The 20,636-nt window shown below is 34.6% G+C and overlaps 1 protein-coding gene across 2 annotated transcripts in view; it reads left to right on the forward strand.

The window, feature by feature from the left end:
- The first annotated feature begins 8,582 nt into the window (after nt 1-8,582).
- The window catches only part of fbxo41 (F-box protein 41), a 120,606-nt gene continuing 108,552 nt past the window's right edge, over nt 8,583-20,636 (forward strand). The window contains exons 1-2 of one of the 2 annotated variants that reach the window (XM_087237425.2): nt 8,583-8,739; nt 12,439-12,574. The gene's annotated coding sequence lies outside the window, so the exon portion shown is untranslated. Of the gene's footprint in view, nt 8,740-12,261; nt 12,319-12,438; nt 12,575-20,636 lie in introns of those variants that run through there. The other variant, XM_087237423.2, reaches the window with a different exon arrangement.

The following is a 20,636-nucleotide window of genomic DNA, read 5'->3' on the forward strand; positions in this document are numbered from 1 at the left end:
AACGTTATCTTTATTTCCATTTGTTACATCTTGAACTTTATACTTGTACAACGTCCATGGTAGTTTATTAAATCTGGTAATCAAAGACATAAGTCTGGGTATAATAACCCATTTCTCTCCACATTTATGGTGAGTTATTTATAAACTGATTTCGAGAGGATCACGTGCTTATGATTGACCATAGCTGGTCCCACATTGGCTAACACATGATTCACTAATCGACTGATTCTAAAAATAAATAATATAGTTTCTTACCTAATCTTTTTTTATGTTGAAAAATCCCCCTTCCACCCCTGATAGGGCAGCATGGCGGCCCAGTGGTTAGCACTTCCTGGCCAGTCAACGCTTCTGTTGGCTTTTTACATGTTCTCCCCATGCTCGCTTGTGTTTTCCCCAGGTTCTCCGGTGACATAAGTGAATTGACCAAACCAAATTGGCACCTTAGATGAGCTTCTAGTCAGCAGTATATCTCTCCATAGTGATGCCTAATTTTATATTAGCCATAAATAAGCAGGGGAGTTCTCAAGACCTACCTGAGCTCAAACTCCCCTTATTAGCTTATGAGCTCAGGGCTCTCTCCTGGAACAGCATGCCAAACATGCTTTATAATCAAACATCGGCTAAGTGTGAACTCTTGAAAAGGATATAATGACATTTAATGACAGTTGTCATAAGCATGCATAAAATATGAGTCATGTCATGATTATGAAGGTGCCATGACAGTCTCACCACATAAAAGTAAAGTGTTAACAGGGCCTTTTTAAAAATGTAATTATCTTGTATACGCTGTCAAAAACAAACAATGTTTTACAGGTAATTTTCCAGTTTTTTTCATTATACAGTGAAATACCTGTTGTTTTACAGATATGTTCTGTAATAAACAATTCTAACAATAAATTTACAGTTACTGCTTGTATTTTGGTAAACTTTATTTTTCTGTTTTTAAAGGTAATTTTTGTATTTTCAGAGAGTAACACGTAATTTTACGTCAATATTCACAGATTATTCCTGTAAAAATAGGAAAACAAAAATTCTGTCAAATTGTTTTTAGTACTATTGAAGATAGTAATCATATGAAGATTAAAGGGAGGCTAATAATGTCAAATAATAGCCTATTGTTTGTAGGCTGCATATTATGAATGCACTGTAAACTATAAAATGTTTGGTTTGCTTTGCTTACTTTGTTTTTGCCTCCTTCACGCTTGGGATTGTATGCACCTGTTTGTTCTGTTTATTCCTGTTTCAACCTTTAATTGCAAGACGATACAAATAATTAATTGCTATTTGATCCTCATTTGATGTTGTGCAGGCATCCCCACATGACACCAATCTTGTTTTTATTGTTAAATGATGAGCAAATGGTAAAACAAAAATAAAAAATTTAAATAAATAAATAAAAAAGATATAAAAACAGATATAAAACAGTTTTGTAATTTTTTCAAGCAAATTGGAGTTTAACCTACATATCATAAAAAATAATTGTTAAACTATATTATAGTTTATAGTTTTATTTACATTGTTTCATGATAACAGCAATTATTTGTACCTAAACATTTTTTTTTATCATTCTTTAAAAGCTTTTTTTTCTTTTTTAACATTTTTAAGATTTTGTGCATAATAAGATTAATTAATCTGTATAATAACATTAATTAATCTACATAATTACAGTAATAAACATGATCACATGAATTAATCTGCCAAATTACAGTAATGATCATTATAATCACATTAATTAATTTGTATAATTACATTAATTGCCTGTATAAATACACTAATAATCGTTAAAATCACATCAATTAACCTGTATAATTGCAATTATAAATAATATATTTACAGTAATAATTTGTAAAATGGCAGAAGTAATCTGTATGATTACAGTAATAATTAGTAAAATGTCAGCAATTACCTGTATCATTACAGTTATAATCTGTAAAATGACAGTAATAACTTGTAATTATGAAGAAAGAAATTACTGTTTCTTTACAGATTATTTACATTTTTTATTCTGAGTTTAAATGCAAATTATCAACAGTAATAATCTGTAATTTAATAAATTTTGACCGTAAATGTTCTGTATTTTTACAGTTTGCTTGTAATTTTGTGAAATGGTTATTTTCTGTAATTTAACTGAATATCTCTGGAAGCCCTGCTGCTAGTCTTTTAACCATTGTTTTACAAACTTTTTTTTACAGTGTGGGTAAACATGCTAAAATGTGAAATAGCTTAAATAACGTGACGATAAATGTAAAGATTCCTCTTTTTTTGCTTAAAACTGCTACAGTTGTATACAAGGGGTATGTAAACTTATGAACTGTGGCTGAATGCTTTTGCAGAGTAATCGCTAATTGCTGTTTACATCATTGACATTTACAGTTTACATTAAAGTCTAAATGAAATAAATTTGATTGAAATAAATTAAATCAGTTAAATTTTTAAAACACTTTTCTGATGTACAGTTGAAGTCAGAATTATTGGCCCCCCTGTTTAATTTTTTTCCTAATTTCTGTTTAACAGAGATTTTTTTCAACACATTTCTAAACATAATAGTTTTAATAATTCATTTCTAATAACTGATTTTTTTTATCTTTGCCATGATTATCATGTTTCCAATTGTCCCCACCATCTTAATGGTCTGTTGTTTAAATGTGTTTCAACTATTTTTATCTCTATTACAAAATGTTGGTGTTTTAGCTTAATTTGTAAGTATTCTCTTTTAACATCTATATGACCATGTCTATTTTAGTACTTTTTAAATATGTTTGATAGATTGTATAATTTTTGTATTGTTTTTTTCTAGGTTGTTAAGGGACAACAGATGAAAAATAGCCTTCCGGTTAATTCGGGTGCATTGGCAGAAATGCTAATAAATGTACACTGTCCCTGCCAAATAAACAAACAAACAAACAAACAAACAAATAAATAAATAAATAAATAACAGTGAAAAAATTATTTGACTTGATATTTTTCAAGACACTTCTATACAGCTTAAAGTGACATTTAAAGGCTAAGCAGTTTATAATTAGGCAAGTTGTTGTATAATGATGGTTTGTTCTGTGGACTATCGTAACAAAATATAGCTAATAAAGGGGCTAATAATTTTGACCTTAAAATGGCTTTTAAAAAATTCAAAACTGCTTTTTATTCTAGCCAAAATAAAACAAATAAGACTTTCTTCCAGAAGAAAAAATATTAACAGACATACTGTGGAAATGTCCTTTCTCTGTAAAACATAATTTGGGAAATATTTATAAAAGAAAAACAAATTCAAAGGGGGGCTAACAAATTCTGACTTCAACCGTACCTGTAATGTCATTACTTCATTTCAAATGTATCTATAATGAGGTAAAGTTACTCAGATTTTGTATTTGAAACATGTCTTTGTGTACACATATTATTTAACTCCCCAATCCCACCATTCGTTACGTTGTAACCTATTTTTTGCGTTTATAGATTTTTTTCTTAGTATCATTTGTAGATTACATTTCTATACGGCATCATATTCCTACATGTTTATCCTTTTTTTTCCACACCACCCCCCAACCCCCACCGCCCCCACACTATCAGAATGTAATAGTTGAAATCCTGTTCCAAAAGGGCATTAGCAAATGAGTGGGTTGGCTGTGCTTAACTCACACTGTCAGGGCTCAGCAGGAGTAGTCTATACATACACACTTGCTGTACTATTCCTCAACGCTGCCTGTGAATCACTGTGCCATTATATGTGCATGAGCTGTATGCACATATATCATTTGTGTCTGAACAGACATGTTGCTTTTTATGCTGACATTTTCACACTGGCTCATGCTTGAGAAATGACAAGTTTGTTGTAGAAACAACGCAAAGCGACTCGCACATAAAATAGCTTGCACACAGATAAAAGTATGACAGTGGCCCCCTGTGCACTCTTGAGGGGTTATGTAAGGGTTGTGTTATGGTTAGGTAAAATGTTTAGCACTCAGAGAATGTCTTTATAGAAGGTTAACCACATGAAGAATGTTTTGTAAGACACAGAATGTGATGGACAGGTATTTTTATATATTTATTCATGCAAATGCTCTGGTGGAGGCATATAATTACCACTAAATGCATGCTGACTGCAACATTATTCAGTGCTTTCAGTGAGATTTATGTCCTTGGTAGACTTAATATTTGTGTTGAATTTTAACCATTCAGTCTAATGTCCAATGGCATTTTTGAGGTGTCATGCTATGACAATAATGACACCTATCTGATGTATATTCTCTGTAAGAGAGTTAACCTGCTTTTCTGTGTCCAGATGGATGTAGCTGACTTTTCTTGATGTCTTGTTTTATGATGATTGCGAAAGAATTTATTCATGGAAATGGACTGATCTTTAATTATCAGCCACTTTTCATATTCATTCATGCACATACAAGCCACATTCCGTCAAGATAAATAGTCTCATTTATTTCATTTACAGTCAAAGATATATCTGAAAGGTAAGTGCACTTCCTTGAACCTAAAGATGTTTTATTTTTAGTGTTGTGCTATTAATTTATCATAGACATATGTGACAGATTATATTCTGTTTAAGAAATCTAAACTTGGAACAATTTTTCTCATCTTTCAATATTTGCTTCTTATCTCTGTTATTTATAGATCAACTTAGGGGTGTGATATATTTTCAGTAACTTACATTTGTTTTTCTTTGTGTGTGTGTGTGTGTGTGTGTGCGTGTGTGTGTGTGTGTGTGTGTGTGTGTGTGTGTGTGTGTGTGTGTGTGTGTGTGTGTGTGTGTGTGTGTGTGTGTGTGTGTGTGTGTGTGTAAATATGTAAGCCTATCGATTAAGAATAAACTACCTGAAAAAAAGGCTTGTCGTCTATCCAAGTTCTAGGAACAACAAATAATAAATTGACTTCTAGTTGATTATTTGCCATCAAAAGTGGTTTATATGAAAGGCAAATGCCTCTAGGTTATGTTAATTTTATTAAAATAAAGTTTGCTCATGCATTTAATTTTTAATTATTGCATTAGGACAGTAAAGTCTGACTTTACTTGGACAAAATTCTTGTCACTTAACAGAAATAATGTACATTGTAGAATATAAAGTAATGGTGCAGTGGAAAAAGAATTAATGTTGTGTATGACTCCCATAAGCTTGGACCACTGCATCCACATATCTCTGCAATGATCAAATAACTTATTAATAAAGTCATCTGGAATGGCAAAGAAAGTAATATTTCGGGACTTGTAGACTTCATCAAGATTCATCTTCAATGCCTCCTCCTTCATCTTACCCCAGACATGTTCAATAATGTTCATGTCTGGTGACTGGGCTGGCCAATCCTGAAGCACCTTGATCTTCTTTCGTTTTAGGAACTTTGATGTGGAGGCTGAAGTATGAGGTGCGCTATCCTGCTGAAGAATTTGCTTCTCCTGTGGTTTGTAATGTAATGGGCAGCACAAATGTCTTGATACCTCAGGCTGTTGATGTTCCCATCCACTAAGCAGATCTCCCACACGGCCTCATACTGAATGTAACCCCAAACCATGATTTTTCCTTTACCAAACTTGACTGATTTCTATGAGAATTTTGGCTGCATGTGGGTTCCAATAGGTCTTCTGTAGTATTTGTAATGATTTAGATGCAATTCAACACATGAATTATCAGAAGAATCTACCTTCTGCCACTTCTCCAAATGATCAACTAGAGGTCAAGTTATTATTTGTTGCTCTTACAACTGGGATTGACAGCAATCACACTTTTTTGAGGTATTCTACTCAAGATTTTAAAATAATATTTTTAAATTAGTATCTTATGCTCAGCAAGGCCAAAATACAATAAAACAGCAATTTTCAGTATTTTAAAATTTAGTTAATTCATTCGTAAATCGTCACTAAAAACTCCAGGGTCGCATGAGCACAATGAGTAAAGAGAACTCAAATCAACTGAGTACTATAAAACCCAATAAGTTAAGGCAACTCAAATAATTTGAGGAAACTGATTGCTTCAACCATTTGAGTTAAAAACGAATCTATATGAGTACTGTAAACATACTCCATTTAAGTTAAAGTAATGAGGTATTTAATTAACTCAATACCTTCAACACTGAGTTCAAAACTCAAATTAGTAGAATTGACTTTCAGTCAATTTTGAGGTAACTACACTCATTTTATTTGATAAAGTTGACTGTTGGGTTTACAGTGTATACATAAGGTAATATATACTTTATCTTTATATTGGCATTAATTGATTGTAATTGTGAATTTAAACTTTTATTGAGTTTTCAATAATAAAAAAAATCATAAGAAATGCACAAAAGTTTCCACAGAAACATTCAGCAGCTAACACTTCCACATCCAGACGAATGTGCATGTCGGTGTTAATACGCACCATAAGTATTGCATTGGAATCTGCTTTAATTTGTTTTTCGAAAGTGATATTATATAATTGGGTTTCATCTGTGTTACACATTATGGGAGATTTAAGAGCATTACAACCTCATTAACCATCTCTGGCAAACACTGATGACCAGAAATATTAAATTCTTTGTTTAATCTGGTTCGTTTTAGGCTTGTTTTCAAGCTGTGTTATTTGTTATTGGTCTCTGAGGAATATGTGCATGGTATTGTGAAAAAAAGTCAGGTTTTTATTCTTTTTTCCCATCTGTTTGAGCAGAAACTGAAGCGTAAGAGCCTTGTCATCTCCCCACCCCCTCTCCTTCACACTGAGATCCGCTCCCTCCCACTGTGGCTTTTTGCTGGAAATGGATTGTCACCGAGAGTGAAGGGGGGGCCCTGAAATGTGGGAGATCTTTTTGGGGACCTTGCTGTGAAAACACAGTAGCTCTTTAAGGACTCTACTTGACCAGTGGGTAGGCAAGAGAATGACGGAGGATGAAACTGACCTCTGCTAGTATCCTACAGTGCTTGAGCACTCAGAAAAACCCTTCAATTATACCCTTAATTACCAGGCCATTATAAATTGTATAATTATTTGACTTCTTCTAACGTGTGTTAATTACTGAAATGACATAGGCTGAATGCTGGTGTGTGTGTATGTGTGTGTGCAAATTAAATAGGACAATACCTTTAAAAGCAGAGCAGGAAACAACAGTTGTTTCCTCTTAGTAGAAAGCCTAGTTTTCTTATCCTCGAGAGGCCACATCAGGTGAGATGTGTGTGAAGCACTGGGAGGACACATGTAGACTCTTCTCTACAGTAATTATCGGCATTTACTACTTAGAGGAAGTGTTTCCGATAGAGATTTGGCTACACTGCTGTCTGTTTGAAATTACATTAGGATATATATAAGACATGGTCACTCCCTGGACACAACACAATCTTCACCTAGATAGATGTGAGATTTTCTATCGGCGAGGGCACTTGAGCTATTTTTCACAACTTTGATTTTAATCTGCTTCATTTTGCTGACAAATCAAAGACTTTTGTCAAAGCTAACGGTCTGTTAAAGGGATCATTCAGCTCAAAATGAACATTCAGTCATAGTTTACTCACCCTGGTGCTTTTTCTGATGCCATATGCAATTTCTTCTGTTTTTCAACCACAACAGGAGAAATAATAATAATAAAAGAATCCTGATTAAGCTTGTTCTTAAAATGGCAGTGAGTAGCAATCAGCATCAAGCTTTTTAAAAAAACCCATTGTATCAACGAATGGTCCTATGTGACACATGGCATAGATTCCAAGTGTTCTGGGCATGTAAAGTTTAGGGAAGACAAATTGAAATTTATTGTACTATTTAGTAATAACCAGCCGACACGGCGGCTGAGTGGTTAGCACTGTCGCCTTACAGCAAGAAGGTCGCTGGCTCGAGATCCAGCTGGGTCAGTATATGTGTATATGTGCGAATGTGAGAGTGTATGGGTGTTTCCCAGTACTGGGTTGCAGCTGGAAGGGCATCCGTTGCGTAAAACATATGCTGGATAAGTTCACTCTGCTGTGGCTACCCCTGGTGAATAAAGGGACTAAGCTGAAGGAAAATGAATGAATGAATTCACTGATAATCCTGACCTTGACTGTTTGTATTGCCATACTGTAATAAAATACTCGACTCTAATAACATAGTCAACACTATAAAGCCCTGGACACACCAAGCTATGTCTACGTGCTATGCTATATGTTACATGAACATAAACATAGACATCAAGCTGACATCAAATGTTGTCACTGCGTCTGCTGAATCTGGTTCGGTCCATAAACAGTGGTGGTTCTAGTTTAAATGGCACCCTGGGCAAACCACCCCATACACATCTCCCCTTTATTTTGTAATATTTATTTTTCAATAAATATAACAATTTATTTATATTTGATAATATTAATATTATTATAAAATTATTATTCTGAATAAATAGCAGAAATCAATCCTAAATGTTACTGGAAAACCATGTAACAACTGGAGTGATATGCTAAGATCACTTAAGAAAACCTTTGCATGAAAAAAAAAAACACACACACACACACATATATATATATATATATATATATATATATATATATATATATATATATATATATATATATATATATATATATATATATATATATATATATATATATATATATGTTTTATATAATTATCTGTTGTTTTAGATCCGACTCATGGCTGAGAATTAATGTTATAAAGCTCCCGGACTCTTCATCCTTCCTTTCTGCTTTATAGCAATGCATTATTTTATTACTTAAACTTTAATTTTGTCAACTTGCAAAACTCGCTGCATGCCGACACCTCTGCACAAAAGACTATTACTATGAAGGTAATTCAGTTGCGAAACTCGAGAGCTTGCAAATGTAAATGTGAGCACTTGTGATAATAATATTTGTATGTGTAGGTTGAAATGTACACTTACAGCTCTGATGTGAACAGCTGAAATCCTCGATTTGCACACACACACAACAATCCACACACTTGTGTTTTAAATTCGAAGTTGCAGATTAATAGTTGTGTATTTGTAAAATGTCATTCACAAATACAAAGTGACAGACACACGTGTGCACGGCAAATTTGACTGCATCTTCGCTCTACAACCACAGGTCGGCACTCACAACCTCTCAGATTCGTCAGTACAACTACAAATCTCCCGCGCTCTGACTTTTGCTACACATCTCCCGCGATCTCTGTAGCAGAACTCATCTGTGCACTCGCAGATGCAGAGGCGTGAGCAGCGCTGGGCAGGGGAGGGGCGGGGCTGGTGTAAAGCTGTTTGATTGGCTGATGCCTGACCAATGAACAATGCCAGCAGCCAACAGGACTGAGGTGCAAAATAATCATTTCCCACGATTATTTTATTATTTAGGGTTTATTTAAACTCTTTTCTGAAGAGATTCTTGTTAAAAATAATAAATTCTGTGGAAATGTACATACCAGTAAAAGAGCAGCAAAGCCAGTTTATTGGCTAGAGCCAGCCAATGAGATGGGGCGTTTCTGTTTGTCAGGACACACAGGAACTCACGTTGTTGGAGGCTCGAGCAATCAGAGGGTAAGTTATGATTTTTAATAATTATCTATATGTTCAATACTGTTAGCTATTCTAAGGACTGTGCTGGGTGCTTCTCTTGTTTGTTTCTTATATAAGAAAACAGTTATGAGTTATCTAGGAGCTGCTTTCAATCATGTTATATGGTTCTAAAGATACGATTCAACCCACATGAAATAAGAAGTTGTAATAGTATTTATAGCAAATAATAGTACGTTTTTGAACCACACTAACTATAGTAAACTGTATTATACAGTATATATTGCAGTATCTACAACTTTGTTAATGAATGCAACAGCACACTGTAGTATTAACTAGCAGGAACTTTAATAAATTGAAGTATACTTGTATGTATGTATGTATGTATGTATGTATATATATATATATATATATATATATATATATATATATATATATATATATATATATATATAGCTTAAATTTGAAAAAATTGAAATATAGCTATCTGTTTAAAACTAAACATTCTAATGCCATTTATTATGCAAATATCAAGTTGAAACAAATGTGTTAAGAACACGTATTTATATGTAAAACCTAATACATTTTAAAGCAGTTTCATTTCTTTCTAATTTTTACATCTACATGCATTACATCTGATTTAGGTCCACAACTTGCATCCTTCAACATGATATGTGTGTTCAAAGGAAGAGCAACTAGGTGAGGGAGACAGTGTCCATCGCTCGGCTGAGGGTCCACTTTGAGCATCTCATCTGCAGGGTTAAGCAACATAAGCTGAACAGTCATCATCTCTCTCTATTACAGCGAGCATCAACCAGCTTTACACAATGGCCTGCTTTCTGACCATTAGTTAAGACTTGAGCAAAGTATTAAAGAGGAGATAACATTTGATGGGTAATGATGAAGTTGGATTTACCACCTCCATCTCATTATGAACAAGGAAAAACCCTGAAATATTTCAATACAAGTAACTAGACATTTGCACTGCACTTATTTGGACTGTAAATTTTATTTGACAAATTACATTTCACTTACAGAACAGGTGTCAAACTCAGTTCCTGGAGGGCTGCAGCTTTGCAAAGTTTAGTTCTAACCCTAATTAAACACACCTGATCAAACTAATTGAGTCCTTCAGGTTTGTTTGAAACTTTCACTTAAGTGTGTTGAAGCAAGGTTGCAACTAAAAACGTGAAGGATTACGGCCCTTCAGGAACTGAGTTTGACACCCCTGCCTTACAGTAAAGTGTAAAAATACTACATTAAACAATTATCAAAATAAAAGTTGTGTTTGTGGGTGAGTGTGTTTTGTTCAAATCTGTAGTCATCTTGGCAAGAAAAAAGAGAAAATAAAGTCGGCTTCCTCTTGAATGATCTGAATCATTTTGAAGTGTTTGTAGATGAGCTTGATCATCATGTCATCTTTAGCATAAATAACATCCTATTCAAGCTATGCAGCTTCTCTGAGTTCCTCATCGACTTGAAACATGCTGATCTCTCCTGTCACTCCATCCTTACAGGAAACTGAGAAATAACCTATAGTTAGTAACGTTCATAATTAAAAAAGTGATATAAAGGACACACTGTACACAAACATGTAAATAGATAGATGGATAGATAGATATGATGCAGGTTATAATAACAAAAACCGGTATGATCTGTAAGAAACTGAAACGCCTAGTGTTATTTTTAATTGCTCTTAATGTGTGTGTGTGTGTGTGTAAATATAGTTCAATTTATTAAAGTTCATGCTAGTTAATATAACAGTGTGCTGTTGCATTCATTAACAAAGTTGTAGATACTGCAATATATACTGTATAATACAGTTTACTATAGTTAGTGTGGTTCAAAAACGTACTATTATTTGCTATAAATACTATTACAACTTCTTATTTCATGTGGGTTGAATCGTATCTTTAGAACCATATAACATGATTGAAAGCAGCTCCTAGATAACTCATAACTGTTTTCTTATATAAGAAACAAACAAGAGAAGCACCCAGCACAGTCCTTAGAATAGCTAACAGTATTGAACATATAGATAATTATTAAAAATCATAACTTACCCTCTGATTGCTCGAGCCTCCAACAACGTGAGTTCCTGTGTGTCCTGACAAACAGAAACGCCCCATCTCATTGGCTGGCTCTAGCCAATAAACTGGCTTTGCTGCTCTTTTACTGGTATGTACATTTCCACAGAATTTATTATTTTTAACAAGAATCTCTTCAGAAAAGAGTTTAAATAAACCCTAAATAATAAAATAATCGTGGGAAATGATTATTTTGCACCTCAGTCCTGTTGGCTGCTGGCATTGTTCATTGGTCAGGCATCAGCCAATCAAACAGCTTTACACCAGCCCCGCCCCTCCCCTGCCCAGCGCTGCTCACGCCTCTGCATCTGCGAGTGCACAGATGAGTTCTGCTACAGAGATCGCGGGAGATGTGTAGCAAAAGTCAGAGCGCGGGAGATTTGTAGTTGTACTGACGAATCTGAGAGGTTGTGAGTGCCGACCTGTGGTTGTAGAGCGAAGATGCAGTCAAATTTGCCGTGCACACGTGTGTCTGTCACTTTGTATTTGTGAATGACATTTTACAAATACACAACTATTAATCTGCAACTTCGAATTTAAAACACAAGTGTGTGGATTGTTGTGTGTGTGTGCAAATCGAGGATTTCAGCTGTTCACATCAGAGCTGTAAGTGTACATTTCAACCTACACATACAAATATTATTATCACAAGTGCTCACATTTACATTTGCAAGCTCTCGAGTTTCGCAACTGAATTACCTTCATATTACTCCGGTTTACACGGCGCATGAGTGGTGCATATTTTATTGACGTGCATGCAAACAACCGAGATTCACACAGGAGCGCATGTGTGGTATGCGGGAATAGTTTTAAATGTATATCTATATTGTTTGCAAATATTTAAGAAATGCAACAAAATGGCTGCCAACTTCTGTGTTCCACTTTGCTCGTTTGTTTTGTGTCATTGCTTGAGATTTGTATGTACCTGAACAGCCAATAAGAACTGTCAGATTGAACATGCTGAATTTGTTGATCTTCGTCCAAGTCCGACAAGAGACAACATGTGGAAAACACCAAACAACACTACTCAACTGCTCATCATCGGCTTGGTGAGTCCCAGTCTTTAGTTCCATGGTTCATGTCAGTTTAACCAGAAAAAACACACAAGATAACTGATGTGATAAATCAAGATGAATAAAACATGAAACACAATGTCTAAAAATAATAAGTGGATCGAAACGGTAAAACGTGATAACTAGAACTAGTATTTTGTCACATTTTATAGTAAAATATGGTGCTAATAGTCTCATCAATATGCAGTCATGCACATAGACTAATGGTCAAAGTCAGGATTTTCTTTAAATAATATATAATTTATGTGGAAGAAATATAATTTTCACCAAATCCTTTTATAAACCATAAGAACTCTATCTATCTATCTATCTATCTATCTATCTATCTATCTATCTATCTATCTATCTATCTATCTATCTATCTATCTATCTATCTATCTATCTATCATCTGTATGTCTGTCTGTCAAAATTTAAGCTAATGAAACTTTCTTGGCAGGCTTTGTGAAGCCAAAATGAGCATTGCTTTAACAACTTTAAAAAAAATCTAGTTTCTATTCTCAAAGTACTCTATACATCAACCAGCAGGAACACCTTTGATCCCTTGACGTTCACGGCTTGTTAGATGCCGTTTACATCCTCTCAGTGTTGGCTACCCATTCAGATCTATTAGAAGTCAGTGGGAGACGGATCCCATTCCCGTTCCTCTCGTCCTTTTCTCAGTGAGCATTGACAGTAGATTGGATTGATGGCTTAATGCATTCATGAAGTGTCAGCCTTCTGCCATTGGCGATCACTTGAGTGAGGGAAACAGTGTTAAGAGGGAAGCCCGTTCCTTCACTGGGCTGATCTACAGGGTTTGCTTCTTTGTGCTTAACAGGCTGGTGGCAGGATGTACAGGTTAAGTATTAACCCAGTACAGTGTATCTGGATGTTTGAGGTAAAGTTTGGAGCATCCTGCAGGCTCGGTCTAACAATTGAACATGTCAAAGATCTCCAAAGGCAAGAATACATCATCCATCTTTATTTCTACAGTGATAGATACCACATTTCAGCCGATAACACACGGGTTGATGGATCTACATATTATTTGGGATATTAGTTTGTAGCTATATTGTCCAACTGAAAGCTTAAAAAAGATCCTGTTACATTTAGCTGAGGTTACTAGATATTCTTAATAAAAAATATCATGAGAATGATTTTTCTGGTATTATGGAATGGTGACTGGGCTGGCCAATCCTGGAGCACCTTGAACTTTTTTGCTTTAGCGAACTTTGATTTTATTGGCTGAAGTATGAGAGGGAGCGCTATCCTGCTGAAGAATTTGCCCTCTCCTGTGGTTTGTAATGTAATGGGCAGCACAAATGTCTTGATACCTCAGGCTGTTGATGTTGCCATCAACTCTGCAGATCTGTCGCACTGCCCCATACTGAATGTAACCCCAAACCATGATTTTTTCTTCACCAAACATTGTGAGGATCTTGGGTCCATGTGGGTTCCAGTAGGTCTTCTGCAGTATTTGTGATGATTGGGATGCTGATGATTCATCAGAAAAATCTACCTTCTGCCACTTTTCCAAATGATCAAGAAGTGAAGTTATTATTTTTTGCTCTTACAACTTGGATTGACGACAAGACTTTTGTCAGGTAGTGTATATTTGTATACAAGATGGTGGAAATTTAGACACAAAAATAATGAATAAGATTAATATTTTTAACCGATTTAATGAAGAATGAGAAATTAAATGGTTAAAATAGTTAATTTAAAATAGAATACACCTAAATAGTTCACCTAGAAAAGATTCTTCAGTAAGAAGTGTTTAATCATTTAAATAGAATTTAGTATAACCACTTACTCTTCAATGTAACTTATATGTGAGTACATTTATAAAATATAATTATTTCTACTTGTATTTATATGGTTATCTATCTGTAAAATAAATGATAACGGAACATTACTCCACCCACATTTTATTTTCACTAAATGCTAAATTTCTCTAAATTGAATAGATAGATATGAGATGTGTCATGCAGGGTCATTTGGGAATGTTCTATTTCTGGTTTTCTTTGAAAAGCATAAGGTAATGCATAGTTTTAATTTCCAAATACGAGTAATTCCATGCAAATGTCAACCTTGCCATAAAAAAATTAAGTTGTCATCAAAATAGCAAAAACCTTTCTACATTTTTTTGTGTGTGTAGGCATGTATTTTACAGTACTGTGGAAATACTCAAAAATGTTTCTGTCAATGATTTCAAGCAATTACATTTGATTTACCAAATTCACACAAGTGGCAATTTCACATCTGTCACATCATAACGCCACATCCATACCAAAGCTTTTTCTTCATAAATGCAAAAATGTAAAATAAATAAAATCAATAACTTCTGTCCTGTAGAGGGCCAACTCTTATCCATTGATTAGAATTTTCCCTTTTGGGTTGTGCAGTTTCATTTACAGAATTTCTACAAAGTATGTTGTTCACTGTAAACTTGCTAACTGTTTTAGTCACGTCACATCCATATGTTGCAAATTTATTTTCCTCATCCAAAGTATAAAGCATGTTTACAGATTGATATTTTTCTGCTCTTGTTAGTCTGTGGTTAGTTTTTTTTTTTTTTTTTTTGGAAATATAAACAGTTGTTTCAATATAATATTAACATATACTTTCTCTGTGAACTTTATGTTTTGAGTTTTTACTGCAAATGTCACATAATGCTGGAATTGCTCATACATACATTTTACAATATTTTTTTGTAATTTGATATTAAATAATTTCCAATTAAATAAAATAAATGGGTACAAAACATTGAAACTATCACTTATTATAAACTAACAAACATCTGTACGACATTCTATTTTTTTTTCTGTAGTAAACAACTGACAAAATTCCAATGGTTTTCCCCATAAAAATAAATGAGTAAATTCTTCATCATTGATTTGGACCTCAATAAAATTCATTTTATGGAAAAAAACGCTCTTTATTATGTTCTTTTATATTCATTTAACATTTTGTTCAATTATCTGAAACTATCTAATTAATAATCAATCATAAACAATATAAAATTACTTTAAAAAAATTACATACATAATACAAAATTACATGAAAAGTTTAAAGAATGTACATGCTGGTGCCTTTTAAATTCAACACAGCATACACATCTACATTATTTCAACATAGTGTTTGCAGATCTCCATTAAAATGGGCCAAAATCTTATGTCCAGGCCACCAGGGCTCAGAGTTGCTCTAGCAGTGGTCAGCATTGGCCAGATGTGCTTTTATGTGCACCTCATTATGTGCCACACTGCCCTCACATCAAACACCCTCATTATATTTGACAATGGGATGTGCGCCAGGCCATTCCCTGAGCAGAGCGGGGGCTATAAAGTCTAACAGGTTCAAACAATTTAGTCTGTATGGATATGCAACAAGGGCCATGGGCCACCCGTCTTGTTTTATGGAGACGTTGTTGAATTAAGGGCTAAGGAAGTGAAATTCATGTTGCCTTATAGCTCAGAGCAGATCGCACGAGCGTCAAAGCCTGGGTTTGGAACAGTTTCACCTGTCAATCACCCATGCCTGGGATAGTCAGTTCCCCTCGGGATGCAAATATTTGAATTATTACGAAACTGGATGTATTTTTTCAGAGGTGTGAAGAATTACTGGCTTGGTGTACAGTTAATACTTCTGACAGCCACATCCACCCTAACATTGGAAGCCGGCTATTTTTAGTTTACAAGTGTCTTTACCATTTACATAAAAGCCTATATTGATCTTAATTCTAGCTATATGGCTGCGGCGTGATCCTTTTGATCGAGGTTAAACAAACACATAGCTGTTAAATCTATTAAAATGCAAATCAGTGTAACAACTCAACAGCCTGTTGTCATACCTACACTGAAAGCCCAAATAAGTTGCAGAAACACACACACAAAATCGCACACACACACACACACACACACACACATACACACAAGAGCCATACTTGATAAGATATACTCTGTTACTATGGCAACATCTGTGGCTCAAGCTAAGAATGCAGAGGTCTGTACTATTGTCATTGCTGAACGTGATTTTCACACATTTATCTGCACAGTGTCATTAACGCATAAAGATTACTAGGATTTTTTTTTTTGTGCACAAGTTTGACTTGATGTGCTAGTTTTAAACATCGCCTGCCTGTGAAGGTCTTCAGTAAGCTAACAGTCCTTGAAATGTGGTTTGTGGCATGTAGTGCCTAATCTAGGCTGATATGCATACTGTGTGCCTGTTATAATCACACCCTTCACTTGAGCCTTTTTTGTTCATATTTTCCTCTCATTATGCTCAATGGCCTCTTGAGTCATATTATTAGCACATACATGCTTATTGTTTGGACCACAATATTTCACTGAGAAAACAAACTTTATGCGTGTGATGCATTTGAACCTGATTTGAAGTGATTGAATATCAGGGTTATTAATGATTATTGAGATATTCATTTCTTAACATTGATATTGTGTTGTGTAAACATTTGCATAAGCAATTATAAAAACATGCCACTCGTTCTGTTATTTTATGGCAAATTCTGTGACAAAATGGAAGAAATGTTATGAGTTTTATAGTATAAAGAATTAAACAAACATTCAACACATAACTAATATATCCGGAGATTTTTTTTTTCAAGTGGTCTGGTTCAGAATAAAGATAAATTCTGACCCATACTTCTTAATACACAGTTCAAGTCAAAATGCTTAACCCTCGATTTGTTTTCTTTTTCAAATATTTCCTAAATAAAACTTTCATTGTATTTCCGATAATATTTTTTCTTCTGAAGAAAGTTTTATTTAGGCTAGAATAAAAGCAGTTTTGAATTTTTTAAAAAACATTTTAAGGTCAAAATTATTGGCCCTTTAAGCAAATGTTTTTTTTTTTTTTTTTCGATAGTCTGAACAAACCATCGTTATACATAAACTGGTGTATTTACCCTAACCTTCCTAGTTAACCTAACCAATCTAGTTAAGCATTTAAATGTCACTTTAAGCTGTGTAAAAGTGTCTTAAAATATCTAGTAAAATATTAATTACTGTCATCATGGTAAAGATAAAATAAATCAGTTATTAGAGATGAGTTATTAAAACTATTATGTTTAGAAATGTGTTGAAAAAAGCTTCTTTACATTAAACAGAAATTGTTGGGAAATATATACAGGGGGGCTAATACTGTAATTCAGGAGTGCTAATAATTTCAACAAAAGTGTTCACATATAAATGAATATTCAACTATATCTGCATTTCTTTCTATTTTAAATAACGTAAAACTTCTTGCTGACAAATGTGTACGATATAGGGGTAAGAATAGCAAAGTTTGGTAAAGATTTAAAATGACGATGATTTTTGAAGCTTTATTGTGATATAGAAATAGCCTGTTTTACAAATTTACACCTATTTTACAAATTTTTCAAGATTTACGATAAGTCTTTTGTGTCTCCAGAATGTGTCTGTAAAGTTTCCGCTCAAAACACCAATGATGTTGTTATTCATGTTTCTGCATATACAGTTGATGTCTGAATTATTAACCCCCCTGAATTATTATTTTTCCAATTTCTGTTTAACACAAAGAAGATTTTTTAACACATTTCTAAACATAATAGTTTTAACTCATTTCTGATAACTGATTTATTTTATAATTTATCTTTGCCATGATGAAAGTACATAATATTTGACTAGAAATTGTTCAAGACACTTCTATAAAGCTTAAAGTGACATTCAAAGGCTTAACTAGGTTAATTAGATTAATTAGGCAGGTTACGGTAATTAGGCAAGTTATTGTATAATGATGTACTGTTCTGTAGACTATCGAAAAAATATATAGCTTAAAGGGGCTAACAATTTTGATCTTAAAATGTTTTTTAAAATGTTAAAAACTGCTTTTATTCTAGCCAAAATAAAACAAACAATTCTTTCTCCAGGAGAAAAAATATTATCAGACATACTGTGAAAATTTCCTTGCTCTGTTAATCATCATTTGGGAAATATTTAACAAAGAAAAAAAATCAAAGGGGGCTAAAAATTAGACTTCAACTGTATTTGTTGTGGAGTTAATTTAAAGCCTTTCGGCAAAGATGAGTTGCACACAATATTGTTACAAAGTTCATGCACATACACACGGCGTGCATGTTTATGCCAATGTGACAGAATACACATTAATATCCACTGCTGTATGGATATCTGTTATGTTAATTTACAAAATAAACCTGATTTAACGTTCACAAACCGGGATTGAAGCATCTTCTTTTATAACTGTACTGACACGCTGCTGTGGTGATAAAGACGGTAACATCGCTGTAATTCATTACAAACATGCACTGTTTAATACACTTTAAACTTGTAAAACTCATTCTTAATCACATTTGATGATGACTGATGATCACAGAGCGCTGAACAGATCTTTTAATCCTGGTTGTTTGCGCATGTCCTGTCTTGTTGATATGATTATATACGTTACTACGCAGCCAGGGGGCGAGGTAGTGGCGCTGTAGGTAGTGCTGTCGCCTCAGAGCAAGAAGGTCACTGGGTTGCTGGTTTTAACCACGGCTCAGTTGGCGTTTCTGTGTGGAGTTTGCATGTTCTCCCTGCCTTCGCGTGGGTTTCCTCCGGGTGCTCCGGTTTCCCCCACAGTCCAAAGACATGCGGTACAGGTGAATTGGGTAGACTAAATTGTCCATAGTGTATGAGTGTGTGTGTGTGAGAATGTGTGTGTGGATGTTTCCCAGACATGGGTTGCGGCTGGAATGGCATCCGCTGCGTAAAAACTTGCTGGATAAGTTGGCGGTTCATTACGCTGTGGCAATCCCTTTTTCTAATAAAAGGACTAAGCCGACAAGAAAATTAATGAATGAATGACTACGGAGCCATGTTAATACGCGGCTGTCAATCAATTCGGTGGGTGGGAAAACAGCACTCCTACATCATGTTGCTGTCGACCTCAAAATAGGAGGGATTTGGATCTTATTTTAAGGTCAGGAAATTTAAAAAAAGACTTATTGGGTGTATATTACCCCAATATGACTGTATGACAATATGACACCCCAAACAGCTTACAAAAGATGATTTTCATCATACGTGCCCTTTAATGTCTCTTAAAAATATTTATATTCTAAATATGCCTGGCAGTTCTTTTAGTTGGTGTCTTTCGGGAAAAAAACAATGTTTTATGTAGGTCTATTTACAGAAACTGTATAAATGGCTTCTTATTTAAGCTGCCTTTGATTATGTTAATGATCACACAGCGTCAAAGCTGTACTGCACATTCATATGTCTTGTTTTTTTCATGGTCTTAGCGCCTTAATATGTGACAGCAATTCTGTGGTTGTGGTACATGCTGTTGTTTGCCCCTTTTGAGAAGCTTTTGCTGTCCCCTGTTGATAGTACTCTTGTAATACAGGATGTGAGTAGGCCTTATGCATATGGTTTGCAGGTACATTGATTTCCATTTGGCTGCAAAAAGCAATGCACATTTTACCATTATGCACAGCAACATACCATTTACACACATTATGCTAAGAGATTTCCTTCTGATTGCTTGCTTTGCTCCAGAGCTGCATGTCTGCAATGTCTCAGTGTTTAAATTACAGCAGAAAAAGCGACACATTTCAGACACATGCTATCGTTGCTAAGCAAACAGAAGCTAATAATATCCTCAGTAAGCATTTATTGCTAAAAAGCTATGGAAAAGCACTGCACGTCATGAATGGAATCCATCAAAATACAAAGGTGGATGACAGGCTAGTAATTAGCCCATAGTGTGGTTGTCACTTCTTGAAATGTCTGAATTAAAAAGACTGTAGAGAGAATGTGTGCGCGCGCGTGTGTGTGTGTGTGTGCACATGTGTGTATGGAAGGATTGGGGGGGAACACTTGCTATAATTGAGCGGCGTTGAAGACGACAGCGTTTCATCTGCAGCAGGTGTTTAAGAATTACTGGTCTCATTAAAAAAGGCTGTTCGAGGAGGACACTGGAACACACACAATTATGTGATGCTCCTTTGCAGATAACAAGACTGAACATTGTTATCTGGGAAGGGAATGGATAAAGCTAAGGGAACTGATGAAGGTCTGA

Source organism: Danio rerio, chromosome 1 (genome assembly GCF_052040795.2).
Source record: "Danio rerio strain M-AB ecotype USA chromosome 1, GRCz13ab, whole genome shotgun sequence".
NCBI lineage: Eukaryota > Metazoa > Chordata > Actinopteri > Cypriniformes > Danionidae > Danio > Danio rerio.